Source organism: Malania oleifera, chromosome 12 (genome assembly GCF_029873635.1).
Source record: "Malania oleifera isolate guangnan ecotype guangnan chromosome 12, ASM2987363v1, whole genome shotgun sequence".
NCBI lineage: Eukaryota > Viridiplantae > Streptophyta > Magnoliopsida > Santalales > Ximeniaceae > Malania > Malania oleifera.
In genome coordinates, this window is record NC_080428.1 from 49584212 (window position 1) to 49602257 (window position 18046).

At 37.2% G+C, this 18046-nt stretch overlaps 1 long non-coding RNA gene across 9 annotated transcripts in view; it reads left to right on the forward strand.

The window, feature by feature from the left end:
- Window positions 1–10902, forward strand: part of LOC131145102 (uncharacterized) — a 35926-nt gene extending 25024 nt beyond the window's left edge. For 2 of the 9 annotated variants that reach the window (XR_009133982.1, XR_009133979.1), the window contains 6 exons: window positions 3516–3610; window positions 4739–4880; window positions 5013–5519; window positions 8986–9135; window positions 9366–9713; window positions 9797–10902. This is a non-coding gene — a long non-coding RNA (uncharacterized LOC131145102). Of the gene's footprint in view, window positions 1–3515; window positions 3611–4738; window positions 4894–5012; window positions 5520–8985; window positions 9714–9796 lie in introns of all 9 variants that reach the window. The other 7 variants (XR_009133980.1, XR_009133977.1, XR_009133984.1 and 4 more) reach the window with 5 other exon arrangements.
- Window positions 10903–18046: the final 7144 nt, after the last annotated feature.

Here is an 18046-nt window from a genome sequence, read left to right on the forward strand (position 1 = left end):
TCTAACGAGAACAACCCTCTCGCTAGGCAACAATTCAAATCCCCTGAATCGTCAAAAATAAAAACAAGAAACAATTTTGTTCGTACAATGGAATACTCTCAGTTAGAGCAGATTTGTACAAATTTGAATCAATATACATCAATGAAAATCAAAATAGAAGTTGAAGCTTGAGATTATATCACTAGTATTCTGATTATTGAGTGACGACTTTGAGACATTGAATCAGAATTTCATGTAAAAATTCAGCAAGAGCACAACAATTCTTTTAGGTGAACTTTCAGCAGTATAACTCAAAAATTTGAATTGTATCTATGTTGTGTGTTAACCTAATTTGTGAAAATATAAAATATATATAGTGCAAAAAGGTTTCTTACCGTTTTTACCAAGTTTCCTTTGAGTTTGGAAACCAAATAATCAATTTTTGGAAACAATATTAGCGCTGTTAAAAGTTTAAAACATAGATGTCAATCGACTAGATATGAGGGGTCAGTCGTCTGAGCTCTTCTAAAAATAGTGTATTCTGAAAGTCAGTACTGGGTCAGTCGACTGGTTCCAATAGGTCAGTTGCCTGTTCCTATACTGTTCGTTTATTAACAAAACCAATAGCATATCAGTCGTCTAATGATAAATCATCAATCGCCTGACCACCTGGTCACTCTTTGTTTTTCAAAGTTTGGTTCCAATGCATAACTTGGAAAACTTATTTGAGACTTAATGAAAATATTTTTCATGTATAAAAATAGGTCTCTAAGTCATAGTATTTCCTAAGAGCTTCAATCTACAATATTGAAATTTGAAGTACTTACATGAGACTTTCACAAGATAAAACTATCTAAAAGTCAAAGTCTTCATGTGGTGAAGCTTCTAGTATCCTTCCAAGCTTTAAGTACATCTTCAATAACCTTCATATCCTCATGACTTGAAGCTTTATATCCATCATAGCTTATGGCTTTAAGTATAAACGTCATTTAAGCTCTTCAAGCATACTTGATTTCATACAAACACTTAAACTCTGAAACTCAACTTAAACAACCATGTTAAGTAACCTTGATTTGTTATCATCAAAACGGGATTAAGCCTTATTAGGCCAACAGGTATGTTTGTTACACATTCACAAATATTTAAATATCAATTCAAAGAGATCCTAGACTATCAAATACAAAACAACTATTCAAGTGATACAACTGAGGAATCCCGGATCGTTGCTTACAATTGGATATTAGCAAATCTTCAACTGTTAGGATTCTTGGCAATTCAGCCACAGGTGTAACCGTCGATGGTTTAATCATAGTAACCATTTTGTCTTAATCCATCAGAGCAACCGTCGAATGGTTTATTGAAATCGTCGACAGTTTGCTGGAAAACTGAGTGATTTTCTTACTAGTTTTCTCGTGGCTGGATGGCTATAGTCCTCATTCTAATGCCTGGTGGCATGTATTTATATTTGAACTTCTGTGAATGCAAATTTGATTTTTTTGATACCTCAATTGGCTGTTATATCTGTCTGACGTTAGGAATATAACTTCAATTCAGTATTTAAACTTTTATGGTTGGTCCATTTCTCCTTGGTATCGTTCCCTGTCTAATTCCAATTCATGCTGCTGGATCTACTTGTAAATCTTTAGGCTCAAGACATGATGAGAGAACCCATCAGCCTACTTTTCTTATGCAGAACTTACAATCTTTTCACGTATAATATGTACTGCATTTTAATATTAAAGCCCAAAAAATTCCCTTCGGCTTGTGCGCACACACATGCACATGCACGTGCCATTAATGCATCTTTCAGAGTTGGTGAGTTATTGCCCATTTTTCAGATGCTGATTAGAGCGTTTATGCAAACATATTATATTAACATTCTTCTTGAGTCTTAATTGGCTGTGCATGTTTATAATCTAGTTGTGAGGTGTAGTATTTTGGATTGACCTTTGACATACTTAGGTGTCCCTTTGGGGGGGTAACCCTAGAGCTGCAGATTTTTGAAATCTGGTAGTGGAAAGGGTGAAGAAGAGATTATATGGGTGGAAGGGAGTCCTCTTCTCTCTTGGGGTAGAATTACTTTGATTCAGGCTTGTCTTGCTAGCATCCTGTTATATTTCTTGTCCTTCTTTAAGATTCTGGTGGGGATTGCTAGCAAGCTTGAGAGGATCATAAGAGAGTTTTCGTGGTCCGGTGGGAGGAGTCACAGGGACCATTTAGCGAGTTTGAATGAGGTTTGTAGATCTAAAAAGGAGGGGGTGGGGGTTGGGTCTTGGCAAGTCGGTGTCTAAACACACTGCTCTTCTAGTGAAATGGCTATGACACTTCCCTCTAGAAGAATCATCCCTCTAGAATAAAGTAATGAGAAGTAAGTTTGGGATGGATGAGAATGGGTGGGATACCAATGTTAATTTAAGACGCTTTTTGGGGAGTCTGTGGAGATCCATTTCTCAGATCTATCCTTTTTTCATCCCTCACACTAAATTTGAGGTGGGGAGGGGTTCTTATATTTGTTTTTGGAAAGACCCTTGGCTGGGAAATGCACCATTTTCTACTTCTTTCCCTTGTCTCTTTCGTTTAAGTTCTAAACAAAATAAAGCGATTTCTTTTTTTGTTGGTGAATTTAATAGTCCTTTGGTTTCATGGAATCTTCATTTTGGGAGGCCTTTGAACGATAGGGAGATGGTGGGATTGTCATCCTCGTTATCTTTATTGAGTAGGAGTAACCTTTCTTTGGGGAGGGAGATTTGTTCATGGTCTTTGGATTAATCAAGTTTGTTTTCTTGCAATTTTTTTTTTTTGAATTTTTGATTCGTTTTAACTCTTCTTTCTTGCTATACTCTACTATTTGGAAGGCTAAGGTTCCCCCTAAAATAAAGGCTTTCACTTGGATGGTTGTGCTTAATAAGATAAATACTAATAACTTGTTGCAAATTAGAAGACCTATGAAGGCTCTCTCTCCTGATGTATGTGTGCTCTGTTACAAGAACTTTGAGACAACTTCTCACCTTATTTTGCAATGCAAATTTGCTTGGAGTATTTGGAATATGCTTTTTGGCGTTATGGGAGAGAGCTGGGTTTGTCCTCCCTCGGTGGAATATTTTTTAGAAATATCCTTTGTAGGCTTTGGTAGAAGAAAGGACAGGCCAACTTTATGGAAGTGTGGTTTTTTCTAAGTATTATGGGGTTTATGAATGGATCATAATACTTGGATATTTTCTGAGAAAAAATTAAACCAGATGCTGGTTTGGGGAAAAAAAAGGGGTATTTTGCCTCTTTATGGTGTGTTGGGTATGGATTTTTTAAAGAGGCAAGCCTTTAGGAGTTTCAAAGAGATTGGAGGAACATGTTGATTGGATGATTTTTTTCTTAGGCATATTTTTTTTTGGTTTTTTGTTTAGTCTTGGAATGTCTCAGTTTGTCTCAGTAGATTTCTCATTCTCCCTCTTGTATCTATTAATGATATCTTCTTTTGTTATGAAAAAAAATCTAGCTGTTATATTGCTGCTAATTTCATCATTTTTTATTTGGTGCAGGATGGAAGGCACATATGGCTTCTTTTGCAGAAGAACTTACTAATGTGATCACTGAAACTGTGCAAGAGAGATAAAGTATAGTTCTATGGCTTATGGTAAGTTTAGTAATAGACATTTTATTCTTCATTGATTGGCTTTGAGCTTACAATATATATGATGTGCCTTCAGATCTTCAACTCAAGTATTGCAGTTCATGTATTGTCAGTCATTTGATTTCATTATTTCATTCTGAATTCCTCCTCATTGCCCAACACCTTCCACCAACCCCCCAGACTGAAAAAAAAACTAAGCAAAACAAAAACAAGTGTGGGCTGCATCAATTGGCCTTATGCCAATACCTAACGATGTTTTAGCCAAATTTGGTGGATGATTTCTGGAGAAGACCAGCCTTGGCTGCATGAAGTGTTGTTCTTCAGATTATGACAACACCGGTTTGCATAATTTTGTGCTCAATTAGCACTACTATAAAATTCTTTGGAGATTTTTCTTCTGCATTAATGGGTAGCAGACTTAAGTTCCCTCCTGAATCTCATATTATAAAATTTATAATTTATCTTTTGTTGTCAAGAAATTTTTGTCACTATTCTTATTGTGCGGGTATGATGATGAAAGTTATTATTATTATTTAAAAAAAAAAAAATGAGGATCATTCATTATTTCTTGGAGATGTGGCTTCTTTCCAGAAGAAGGAAGCAGAGTTGGAGAAGAGACTGGTATGTGGTATATCCTAGTTGTTTGACTTTTTTATTTTTTTATTTTAAAATATTTTGTCTGGGTTCCTAGTTGTCTCACTGCTTTTTCTGTGAACACTAGTAGGTGTGCAATTGTTTGTTGCCACTCCTGTCTGGCATTGCCATTTTTTGTTTTCAAATTGGGATAATCGATTTTATTTTTGGAACAAGAATTCTGTACTTTTTAAGTGCATAAATGAGATGTAGTATTATATAAGTGTGAAGAAATGTTGACGAGACATGAAGTTGTAATCTTGGTTCTTAAATGAAGTTTTCTTAATAGATGTTCCTAGACTTGGATTCTTATCTTTTCCATTTTTCCTTTTTTAGGAGAATGCCATATTCTCTTTCAATATGTGCTTCTGTACTTCTTTCTCTTCCCTCTAATAAAATTTCTTTTCTCATCTCAAAAAGATTTCCCTAAACTTTTAGGAATTAATTATTTCTTCATGTCATCTTTCTCAAAATCATCAATTCATCATATTAACACAGGTTCGCAGAGATGGAACTAAGATGACAGTTTCTCAAAGGCAAAAGTTGTCTCTGCAAACTGTTGATTGTGCTCCGTGGGAAAATGCACAGCTATTGCCATCTGGAGCTGTTAGAGGCACTAAACTGCATATAAATTTGATGAGTAAGAGCGCAAGGTTATTCTTCTTGTACAAGGCTTAGTGATGATCAGTTAAAAATATTTTGACTTGCATTTGCTCATGTGGAAGATTACTTTGTACTCTGGCTAAACTTTTGTGGTTTTTGTTTTTTTCAGAAATAAAATCTTCTTTTCCTGGATGGTGAAGTTGTTTTTACCTATCAAGCAGTGCAATAATGCCAACCAAAGATCTCACATTGGATATGGCTGTAATTTCATGCAAATGATCAACTTTAGTAAGGGAATGCATGAAACGAAAAGCATGAACAAATCACAAATCATAATGACAATGCTTTTGGAAACTTGCTGGCTGAAAGATTGTGACATCCTTGGTGTGGAGAAAACTGTAGAGCGGGCGTGCCCTCCTTTTTTCCACTCTGGATGATGTTTCACCTCTTTGACAATGTGCTATCAATCAGGGTCTAAAATCTTTTCATCTTAATGCTAGATTGATGTGGATACTGCTGTCATAGGTGAAAAGGGTGTAGTTGGTTTTATGGAGGTTGCAAGGTTTGCCTTGCATTTGAAGAAGGGGATGCTGTAAGTAACTTTGCAAAGTCAAAAACCATCACAGAGCAATGCCAATATCTGCCCACATATTCGGTGTGAGATGAGTTGTTGCAGGTTTGTGTTTCTTCTGCCATATGGATGTTTGCTTTGTGATAAGTGATAAAACTATTGCTTGTTGAGATTGCTGAACTGCTCCTTCTATTATGGAAATTGATGGATGGTGACCACAATAAATTGGTTAGAAGACACTGACCTCCCATGAGGTTTCAAAAATTCCAAGTACCTCCCTTGAGGTTTCAAGAATTCTAAGGACCTCTCTTGTGGTTTGTCAAAAAGATACAAATCTTCCCTTATATTTTGTAAAAAAAAAAAAAATAAAGTCTTTTGAGAGGAGATTTGTGTCCTTTTGGCAAATCTCATGAAAGGTATATGTCATTTTTGAAATCTTAGGGGAGGTCAATGGAATTTTTGAAGCCTCAAGGGAGCTCTATGTCTTTTTACCAAACCTCAGGGGAAGTTTGTGTCTTTTTCCCCAATAAATTTCTAACTACTGAAAGTATCTGTATGGGTGGTAGCCGAGAGGGTGTTGAATAGTTTATGCTGACATTGAATGAGTGGATTTTTGTTTTCCTCATTTATATGCTAGAGTTGTGGAATGATTTGTTTGCTGTCAATGTTATGATTTTTTTTGTTTTTGCATGAGATAGTGGGCACTTGTTGGGGGAAATGGAATCCTATCTAGGTGGATTGAATTTTTATCGTCCTCTTTTATTACAGCTGTCTGCATATTCTTTTATATGGGAATATTAAGACCAATGTTTTAAAGAGAAGTGGATGAGCTACCAACTTGCTTGTTGTGTTGTATCAAGGATGATGAGAGGGTTTGGAAGGGCGATTCTATGGGTTTATTTTCTTCAAAATCTTTTTTCTTACACCTCTTGAAAACCCCTTCTCCCAAAATTTTTCCTTGGAGCCACGTCATTTAGAAGGTTGAGGTTCCTTTGAAGATATGAACCTTCATTTGGATTGTGACTCTGAGCAGGATTAATATGGCATAATTTGTTACAGACTGTTATGACAACAATGCTCGACATGTCTCTCAGTCCTTACATGTGCTTGATGTGCCATGAGTCCCAAGAAAGCTCATCTTTTCCTACACTGTTCGGTGGCTACTCATCTTTGGAATGCTCTATTCTCTTGCTTGGTCGAAGCCTAGGTGGTGCCTTGGAACATGGGAAATCTCTTGCTTGTTAGGCATTGGGATTTTGGCTCAAGTGGAAAGGTTGCTTGTCATGTATAGGTGCAGTTTTTGCTATCTATTGGAATTTTTGGACTGAGAGGAATGCAAGAAAGAGTTGTACAACTCCTTGTTTGCTATGGGATAGAGTGCTGTTCTTAGCTTTTGGGTTCATTCCTTTGGATTCTTTTGGGGTTATCACTGCCCAGCGTTCAAAGGGATTGGAGGACAGCTCTTTTGTAATTTTTCTTGTAGTTACTCTTTGTTATTTGAGGAGACCTTGGCCTCTTTCATTGTACTTTGTTTCACTCATTAATAAATTCTCTAATCCAAAAAAGTTAAAAAAAAAAAAAAAAAAACACACACACACACACAAGGTGAGGTGTTTTAACCTTTCAAATGTGAGGCCTAAGCCTTTAGGTGGCAAGGCAAAAGCCCTTTGAGAATTTTATTTTTAGATAATATGTAATAAATACATATATCTTTAAAAAGGAAGTCAAAATTAAAAAAATTACCAGTAAAATGTAAAAAAAATCACTTAGAATTTGTAAACTACTTGTTGGTCATTCAAAATACTAACCTAAACTCATTAAGTAAATCATGCCAAGAGAAAGCTATAATGTTTACAAAATTATAGCTATAATGTTACAAAATTCAAATTTTCTTTAAGATCTAAGATGCAACTCACACTTAATTGGGAAATTTCAAGGTTCAAGAGTATTAGAAATCAACTTGTGTTACGACATTCCTCTCATGTAAACTTGTAGCCATGGTTTTAAATCGCGACAGCGGGTAGCGTAACGTAATTGTAAGGGGTGTAAGGGGAAGCGGGAGTAGCGGATGTTACATAACGGGAAGCGGGTGTAACGGCTGTGAATTTTTTTGAAGCATGCACAACCTTGTGTATATTAGTGTACTTGCATGTTTTAAGCTTTTAGCCATTCTTAGAAAGAGTTTTAGTGTATTTTGGATCCTTTAGTTTGAGTAATTAAGTTATTTGGTAAGGGCAACAAGTTTGCATTTGTTTTAAACCACCATTGATAGAAATTACGCGCATGTGTGCGTGTGTATTTATACTTCTCATTGTTCTTATCTGTGATAAATTCTTATGTGAGCTAAATTAATTAATAAAACAAAATACATTATACACTCCATTAATCTATTAGACACATAAGACATATGAATAATATAAATATAAAATAGCCAGAAAAGAAAGAAGGTTGAAGTTGAAAAGTAAAGAACATAAATATCACATTACTAATATTATCAAAAAAATTTATTTTCCTAACAAGTTAGTGTTTTGAAATTGTTAATTAATGCATCTATTGTGAGTATTTAAAGAAAGAGTAAATTTTGTATCTTTGTCATCCTCATCATAATCATTTCCCCCTCTTGCCACTTGGTATATTGAGAATGATATATGAAAAGAGAGAAAAAGTGAGAAAAAAAGTTAAAAAATAAAATATTTTTTTTGGTGTAACAGTCCTGTAGCGGTTACGTAACGGCCGTAGAGGCCTTTACGTAACATTCGTGGTCCGTAACGGCCGCTACGGCCGTGATTTTTCTTCCCACCGATTTCGCGGTGTGTAACGGTATCGGTAACCCAAAAAACCGTTACATAACGGCGTTACGTAACGGTCGCAGCCTTTATTTAAAACCATGCTTGTAGCTAAAATTATGTGGCCAAATCTAACTTGAGATTCACACACCCAAAATGTGTGAGCCTTAAATAAAAAGGCGTAGAAGGTTGTGCCTTTTCTGTAAATGTGTAAGCCTCAGTGTAGAATGCATTGAGGTATTTGGAAATTTTGGTATTTTAGACTGAGTCGGTATTTTAGACTGAGTCTTGAGGCATTCTAGGCATGCTTCATCTTGAGGCGAGGCTCAGGGCAAGCCTCGATTGAGCCATTTAAAGCATTGATTAAAACCATCCCTTCGATCACATGAATAACCACTCAAAAGGTTTATGGCCTTATCAATTACTTTAGTGCTTGTGTTCTCTGTCTTAGCCATTTTTGAAACTGTATATGAATGCTTTTAACAACCCTTAAATTTTATCTTGCTGTGAGTTGACCGTCTTCTGAAATTTGAAGTCCTTGACTTGGATTTTGTTCTTCTATTTTCTTTGTATATTAAGTAGTTCAAGAAAATCAACCGGTCATTGTTGTTGGAGAAAGAGTTTCTCATAAAGACAACTCAATTGAATCAGGATCATTCATGATTTGCAACATTTATTTTGATGTTTTTTTTTAAAGAAAATGGGTTCTTAGTTTTAAGTTTGCCTAAAGCATGCATCATTTTTAAGGCATGTACTGATGTCTGATATGTGAATTTTATTGACAGTACCTGCATGAAGCTGCGTATACTGGGTTGCCCTCAGCCATGAAGAGTGGCAGCTATGAGTGTTGCAAAAAGAGTCAGTGAAGAGACAGAGACAGAGCTAGGTGATAACGTTGGTTATGCTATTTGTTTCGAATATTAACTGGGCCAAAGGTGATTTTTTTTTGGTTTGTTTTTGTTTTTTCTTCAACTGGAAATGGATCTTGTTAAACTTTTGATAGGCTTTTGTTGCCCATGTTTTTTCGGTTGAGTTTTTCTGTTTAGAATGGCTATTTAAAATAACTAGTGCATATGCTAAACTTGTGTTTATTTTTATGTTTTAGTGCATCCGTCTTGACCTTGATATTATTATATGCTGAACCTTTGCATTTGCAATTTTCTAGTATATGACTGATGCAGTACTACTGCTGGAAATGATGAAAGACTGATCTTGAGAAGTATCAGTATGGGAAGTTATTACACTCTTTACATGTCTGTCTCTGTGAATGTTGACTGTTCATTTTCTGTTGAAGCTAAATTATTTACTTCACTTGCGACTCATGGATGAAGTGCATGGAAGATCTCTAAGCCTTGATCTGCTTTTGGGATACTGTAAAAAATAGTTGCTCAGAGGCGTGATTTGCTCATTGTTATCTTGGCAACTCTATATGCACAGATCTTTTCAAATTTCTTTGGGAGACGACCTTTTTTTATTTGTAATATCCAGCTGGGCTGGACCAGCCTGCTCAAAAGTGAGCACATCTAATTTCTCTAGTTCTCCAACTCTACTTTGTCTATTTGCTCAACTTTAACTAATTTATATGATTCTTTGCAGTGCACCAATTTTCCACATTCTAGGGAGAACAATCCTGTGAATATTGTGTATTGTAGAATTCCATGTGAAGATTATGTTGAAGCTGCAGTGAAGCAGGCTATTATGTTGGTCCACATTCTAGGGGGACCAACATATGCTGTATGTGCTGGTCGAACTGGACCTGGTGCATGTTATCGGTTGTATGCAGAGAATGCATTCCTCGATAAACTGCTGCCATTTCCTGTGCTAGAGATCCAAAAGGACATGCCTAAGCAATGTTGTCTTGTCGCTCAAATCTCTCAACGTGGAGAACATGCTGGATTTTCAATTCATGGATGCTTCCTCACAAGATAACATTTTAAATTCTACCTGCCAGTTGTGGATCTTGGGGCCTGACTGATCTTGGCTGGAGAAAAGGTTGAATTCCAATTGTATCCCCCGCTTGGAAAGATGCTCTTGATGTGCAAATGCAAACAGCTAGGATGTCCGGAAGAGGTTGTGAAAATTGTGTTGATGCTCTTAGTGTGATAGTATTTTTTCTGGCCTAAAGATCGTGGCTGATGGGCGCCACACATAAAAAATTCCTCGTCCTGAAATTTTATCACTCGACACTATACAATGTATACCTGGTGAGAACAAGAAGATTATTTAGGAGAATGATGCAGCGACCATTTCTTGCATGTCACACCCCTGCGGATGGGTAGAGAGTGGATAACCTAGAAATGCTTGATGTTCCATTAGCATCATGTTGGCTCCATATGGGCATCATCAGAAAAGCTATCTGTTTGGTGTAAATCAAAATGCAGCGAAGTCAAAGGCTGCTGCCAAGTACGTTGATTGCAGGAATGGAATGCATGCTGTCTACACCTAAGCACTGCTCTATCTGGTATGGATTGTATCACAGACTTGGTTTATTTTTTATTTTTTTTTTTCTTCCGGTTAAATTGGCTTTGTTTTACCATGAGCTGATTTTGACAAGGAGTACTTGCAGTTTGAGAGATAGTAGTATAGTCCCAGTGGCTGGTTGAAGCCCAACGCAAATAGAATTTGATGTAAAATATGTAAATATTTTTGTACATGCATTCGCATGAAAATAAGATCAGTTATAATATAAGACATTTAAACAACCCCCCTCCCCCACCCACAAAAAAAATCTATTATTTAATTATTTTTTTTTTTCTTGTTCATGTTTAGACAGCCGTTCCGGATTCAAATGTAACAATATTTCAGGGAAGACGGATGTGGGTTCACTCTGGTTTGGCGATGCTCGATTCTGTTAATGATTAGTTAATTGAAGACCTGCAAATGAAATCAAAAGATCGATCTAGAAAAATATATATACAAGAAACATTCATGTGAAATAACAAGAAAAAATTATGTAAAAGACAAAATGGTTGATTTAAAAAATTAGTCAATGCAGTTTGAAAGCATGATTCACTTTCAATTGTTTCCCATGATTATGATTATTTTGATATTCTGGTATATATGTGGTGAATTATGAGAGGTTGGAGGTCCTTATCCATGAAATAAAGAATATACAGAAGGAAGGCAAATGCATTGAAAGATTCTTATGAAAGTAAAAAAGTAATGAAACGTCAACTCTTCATGCACACGAGAAGACAAAAATCAAGTGATTTCTAGGTATGTAGGGCTCCTCATTTTTTCCTTCTCACCCACGTAGTTTGTCCCATTCAATCTCTACTTTAATCCTTTTGAATATTTGTCACTCACAGATTGAGCCAGTTTTGAATTTTTTTTTTTCCAGCTAGCCCTGGTCCTTGATGAACGTATTGATTCCTCATCTTCACCGGAGGCCATGATGAAAAGGATATTTACCTAAGAAAAGTTTTTAAAAATATACAAAGAAAGAAAAATATCATGAACAGGAGGACCACAGGAGAGACCCTAGCTATTTGTCATGGGAAGATAAAACAGTCCACATTCTTTCTAGTAAGCTTTGGAAAGAGAACCTTTGGAGGTTAGCTAGGGAAAGAGGATAAACAAATTAAGAATGAAATGTTAATTGAGAGCGTCATCCGGCTATGTGGATAGGTGTTGAGCTGTGCAACAATATGTGGTTGCAGCTATCTTAAGGGAGACGAGCCCCTCTTTGCTTCCATCATTCCCACCTTCCCTCTCACCAAGTATTGATTAATATTCACCTTGTATTATTTAAAAATAAGTCTCTAAAATAATCGGGGTTTGTACGATATTTGTTCAGCCACAATTTGTTTATAATGGTAAAAGACAAAATAGTTGGTTTTTAATATTTTGTTAAAAATTTCTTAACTGATTTGGTTGTTTGCTTCCAGGATTGGATGCTAAAGTTTTTTTTTAGGGCAGTTCATATATATATATATATACACACACACACACACACATATACACACACAAACACATATTATAGAGATTCTAAAAATTATAGTAATTAAGTAAATAAAAGAAAAGAGAAAAAATGATTTTTCAAAAGGGGGATTGAGCAAGGTCTTGTCGACGAGTGTAGAGTGTTCATCGACAAACACTCTTCTTGGGCACGTCGATGTGGACACATATCTCATCGATGAGAATTCACCGAGAGGGTTATTCTCAGGGTTTGAAACTCGTCGACAAAGGGCGGTGCTCGTCTACGAACCTCCTTCTTAGACTCGTCGACGAGGTGCCGTGGCTTGTCAACGAGGCCATACCGACAACACTCTATATAAGGCCAAAAATCACATTTTCCTATGAGAAACCTACATGCAACCTCACTTTCTCTCTCTAAAATTTGCCGTCGGACTTCTCTCTAGGTTTCTTGCTTCGTCCTTCGCCGATTTGACAATCGGATGCCGCCACGCTACTCTTGGGAAGATTCTCTTCGTGTCTGCTGGAGTAGTTCGTTGGTTAGGCCAATTTGGGTACAATCCCAAAATTTGGGTAAGTTGGTTATTTTAAATTTTATAAGGTATCTGGTATTTCTAGACTGAGGAAAATATTTTAGATAGAATAATACTGAAGTTTTGTTGGGGAAAATGTAATTTTAGGGTGTTGGTTGGGAACATCACAAGAGTAGGTTTGGTTATTTTTGTAGGTTTCTCAGTAAGTCAGGTAAGGGGATAAATTAAGTCAACATTTTTCATGGAATTATTTATTATTATACAACATTTATTTTCAGGAAAATATGTATGTTATAGAACTATGTTTGAGAATACTACTGTTGAACATGAAAATGATTTTAACACATTTTATAAGAAAATATGATTTCAGAACAAATTATGAGTTTACGAGGCTATTTACATTTGTGTGGCACGAGTATAATATTTCCATCAAAATTATGTTATATTGAAATATTAAGATTTTTCCAAGATAAGCATGTTGTAGCAGTTTTCAGGAAAATCATAAAAATAGTACAAGAACTATAGTTTTAAGATTATTATGTTAACAAGTACAAGAATTTTATGTACAAGTATGTCTTGTTATGCTGGCGCCGGTGTCATGATTTTTATGTTATGATATGACGGCATAAATGCCGTAATTATGCATGTTAAGTCAAGTTTCAAGAAAATATTATCATGTCATGTTTTACTCTGAAATATGAAACTACTATGTTCAATATCATGAAATGTATTATATGTTATCACAACCCGGATAACTTAGTTTAGTTTCACGAAGTACGGTATTGTAGCTATATGTTTACGTTTACATTAGTGCTACCACACATCTTATGTAGAGTGTGGGAGATGGCAGTCGATGTGGTTTCATGGGAGTGTTGTAGTTTCCCTTGTAGTCTGGCACAGGTGGAACATGCCCATCGTACTTATACACCTATGTTTGACTTAGCATGGTTGCCCAGTCATTGCTAGGTCCCACCTTCAGGCCGCACAACCCTATCACGTGGGGGGTAAGACATGATAACAACTAACTATCTATCTATCATGGGTATTAATTCAAATATGATATGATTATACAAGATGATTTTCCAATTATAGAAATTTAGAATGTTAAGTTATGTTATGATAAATCATGTTTTATTCATATATGATACAATTGTTTTTTCCAGTTATGAATTATGTACTGATTACATGTATATCTCGAAAAATATTCATGTTGTCACACATTGATATTAGTTTATCTCCCTTACTGAGAGGTGTCTCACCCCAGCCATACAAACATTTCAAGAAATCCAGGTAGAATGGTGGATAAAGCTCCGCAGCGGTAAGAGTTGACCAAACTACCCTGTCAGAAGGGAAAATAGGTGAGATAAGGTTAGATGGGTTTTTGTGATTATGACCATAGGATACTTTTTGGGTCTTTTTGTGGATGATTGTATATATATGATAGATTTAGTGGAACTTTGGTGTGGTTTTTGGTATTTTATGGCATGTATGTAATTTTTTGTTTTTCACTGTTTAGGTATCAGAGTTGTATGACAGATATATCCCTGGTACCCATGGGTCTAGGTTGATCATGATTATGACAGTTTAGAAGGATTATTATGTATGTTATTATGTGGAAAAAATATATATGGTAAAATAGGCAGATCGTTACAATTTGGTATCAGAGCCTAGGTTGCTAGGTTCTGTAGACTCTTGAGTGCAGCAGAAACAATACCAGAGTATAGGAAAATGATTTGAGGTTTAGTTCTGCCGTTGGAGGCAGGACTTCCGTGGTGATTTCTATGTCTTTCCTAGGGTGATGATTTCAATAAAGCCATAGTAAACTAATGCCGAGTTGTGTTTCCAAAGTGTAGGACCGAATCTTGAATTAAGCAAAGGATGTCAAGACAGAAGGGATACTAAGAGTTTTGGTTAGATACGTAAATTATAAGGGTGGGTCCCTAACTCATGTTTATTGTCTTTTCAGGATGGACTCTGGTGGTGGCAGTGCTCATGCGAGCGATAGCGAAGGTGTAGGGCCCTCGGGCGCAGGCGGGGCTGATTCAGATGCAGTGTTACGTAGTGTAGCTTAGCAGATCATGACTGAGATCGCACGAAGTACCGAAGAGCAGGGAGGCCCGTTTGCAGGCCATGGGTGCACGATAGAGAAATTCACCAAGATGAATCCTTTGACATTTTCAGGAGGAGCTGATCCTGCAGTCATCGAAAATTGGATGTAGGAAATAGAGAAAGTATTGGTAGTATTACAGTGCACTGAAGAGTAGAAGGTATTATTTGCCACCTATATGCTGATAGGAGAGGCCGAAAGATGGTGGACTGCAGTGAAACTATTGGAGGAATAGAGGGCGGTGCCTATAGCTATAACCTGGTGTTGTTTTAAAGATTTTTTCTTCAACAAATACTTTTTGGACACTATCAAGGAGGCCAAAGTGGAGGAATTCATGAATTTGAAGTAGGGACAAAAAACAGTCCAGAAGTATGCGGCGAGGTTTATAGAGTTGTCCCATTTCACCTTGTACATCATACCCGATGAAGCAAAGAAGGCGAGACAATTTGAAAGGGGTCCGAGACGAGAAATTTATAAGTAGGTAGCAGTATTGAAAGTGCAAGACTTTGCTAAATTGGTAGACAGAGCAGTTGTGGTTGAGGTCGGTGAGCGGATGGGTGCAGAGGAGTAGGGACAGAAGAAGACGTCCACGCCTTCAGGTTATCAGCAGGGATCTAGTCTAAGCCAATGGAGGAGAGGCAACTATGGCAGGGGACAGAGGTAGGAGACAATTGTAAGACTCTGGGTATATAGGTCTACCCAGCTTATTAGACATGTGGAAAGAGAAACTTAGGAGAGTGTCGAGTAGGAAGAGGAGTCTACTATCGCTGCAGTGTACCAGGACATATAGTGCGAGATTGTCCTATACCATCGAGTACCACACCTGCTCCTAGACCACACCGAGTAGGTTATCAGGTGCCTTGTGGAGGTCAGCAGAGGAATGTTGTCACACCCCGAACCCTGAAATGGGACCCAGGGTGGAATTAAGTGACCTAACCTGTCTCTGTATCAATATAAAACATACATGATACCATACACAAGAGGGTTCGACCCCGTGGGGTAACAGATGCCCTATATACATACATACAATACATGTCCATACTCATCAATATACGCAGCGGAATACGATCTTTCTTTACATCAAACTGTACCATACCAGAGTCTATACCATACAGGGTTAAACATACCTATAAATACCATACATACCACGGGTGTCTACAAAATCCATCAGGACAATCCGGTTACAAAATTCGTACCTATCAGGTACTAATAGTAGCTAAACTCACCCCCCGCTTCCGGATGCTAGGATGCTAGTTTCGGCTACCCGAAGGACCTAAAAAATATTTGTATATATATTCGGGGTGAGACACCTCTCAGTAAGGGAGAAAACATGTTATATCAGTGTGTGGCATACCAGTGTCATTTTCATACTTCATAACACATACATACGATACAGTTTGAAATACATACGTACAGTTTCAAAACAAGTTCCATACATTTCCATACAATTTCATACAGTTCCAGTATTTCCACAAAATCCATTCCAATTCATACGATACTCAAATACATACATACATACATATGGTCAGTGTCGTCACACTACTCACAACTGCACAAGTCACCTAGTCTCACAGCGGTTACGTTCCAACACATTAAACTACGAAGGTTTCCGACTCAGGCCCAATAGTGAATTCATTGCTACATATGCAACTACACAAGGTCACCTGGTCTAACCCCGATTACGTTACCATTTGCAAACTACGCTACGTCAACCTAGGCCCACTGTGGTCCGTTGCTACACTCGGTGACCAACCGAATCATACTGATGATATTTCGCACCTCGGATATAGAGCTGGTCACTTTTGGTGATATTTCGCACCCTGGATATAGAGCCAGCCACTCTCGGTGATATTTCGCACCCTAGATATAGAGCTAGCCACTCTTGGTGATATTTCGCACCCTGGATATAGAGCCAGCCACTCTTGTCCACAGTAGTTAGCCATTACAGGGCACAGCGTACGGTAATTAGTCGCCCCTAACCGTTTTTCACAAAACCTAGAATCATTTTGGAACTCACGTTCTTATACATTTTAGCGTACGGTAATAAGCCGCCACATAGCTGTTTTTCACAAATATTCGGAACATTTACAAACATACACACGTACCACACTTATTTGGTTTACGGCAAATCATATCTTTTACAATTTCAAGTATACAGTTTATACAAATATGGATTACGGTCACCTCAATAATATAGTTTAAACAACATAAACGGTTTTCCAATCAAATAAGAGATGATACCCGAAATCCCCAATTTTTTCAAAAATTGTAACAAAAAAATCCCGTGTTTTTACCTGATAGATTTCCCCAAATAAGTAGTCAAAACATACATACGATCGTAGCCTATAGGCTTACCGATCCTGATTTCGAAAATGAACTGATATAAACAGAATCCCCTTACCTCAACCCGAAACCAAACCATGAACTCTACGGCCCTCAAAACTACGACCGAGACTTTGAAATCTACAAATCATAGTACTAAACATGCTTACGATCCGTACTACTATACATACACCGAATCAGAAATGAAAAGCGAGCCTTACCTCGATTTTGGCCCGAAACTCAAAAACGCTCAAACTGAGATTCCGATCCACAGAAGTTGTAGAGAATCCCTCCACGATCCTCGTGGTAACCTCAGATTTTCGATTCTATCAACGACCAGCGAGGAAATCTAGAGAGAGAGAGAGTAGAGAGAGTTTAGAGAGAGAGAGAGAGAGAGAGAGAAACTTAGTGAAGAAGAAACCAAATATCCCTTTTTTAAACCTTTGACCCATCCGATTTTCGTCGATGAAAAGTACCTTCGTTGACGAAAAATCAAGGATTTCGTCGTGGATGTCGGCAGCCTCGTCGACGAAAATTCTGCTGCCTTCATCGACGAGATCTGGCTTTGTCGACGAAATCTTCAGAAATCCATTTTATATTTCTCGGGTTCTTACAAATGTAGCCCTGACGAGGGTTTATGCTTTGACGCCGGGAGACGCGGAGGTCGTAGACGACGTCGTGATAGGTACCTTTACTGCTTTATCATATCAAACTATTGTTTTATTTGATACAAATGCCACCCACTCTTTTTTGTTTGCAGGATATGTTAAATTTTCGGGTGTTGAAATACAATTATTATATGTTGAATTGTCAGTAGCAACACCGACAAGGTTAGTGGTGAGGTGTCGTAGGGTGCTCAGGGGTTACCCAATAGAAATTTAGGGGAAAGTATTACTAGTTGACCTAATTGTGCTAGATTCGCATGAATTCGATGTAATACTGGGTATGGACTGGCTGGCTACTAACCAT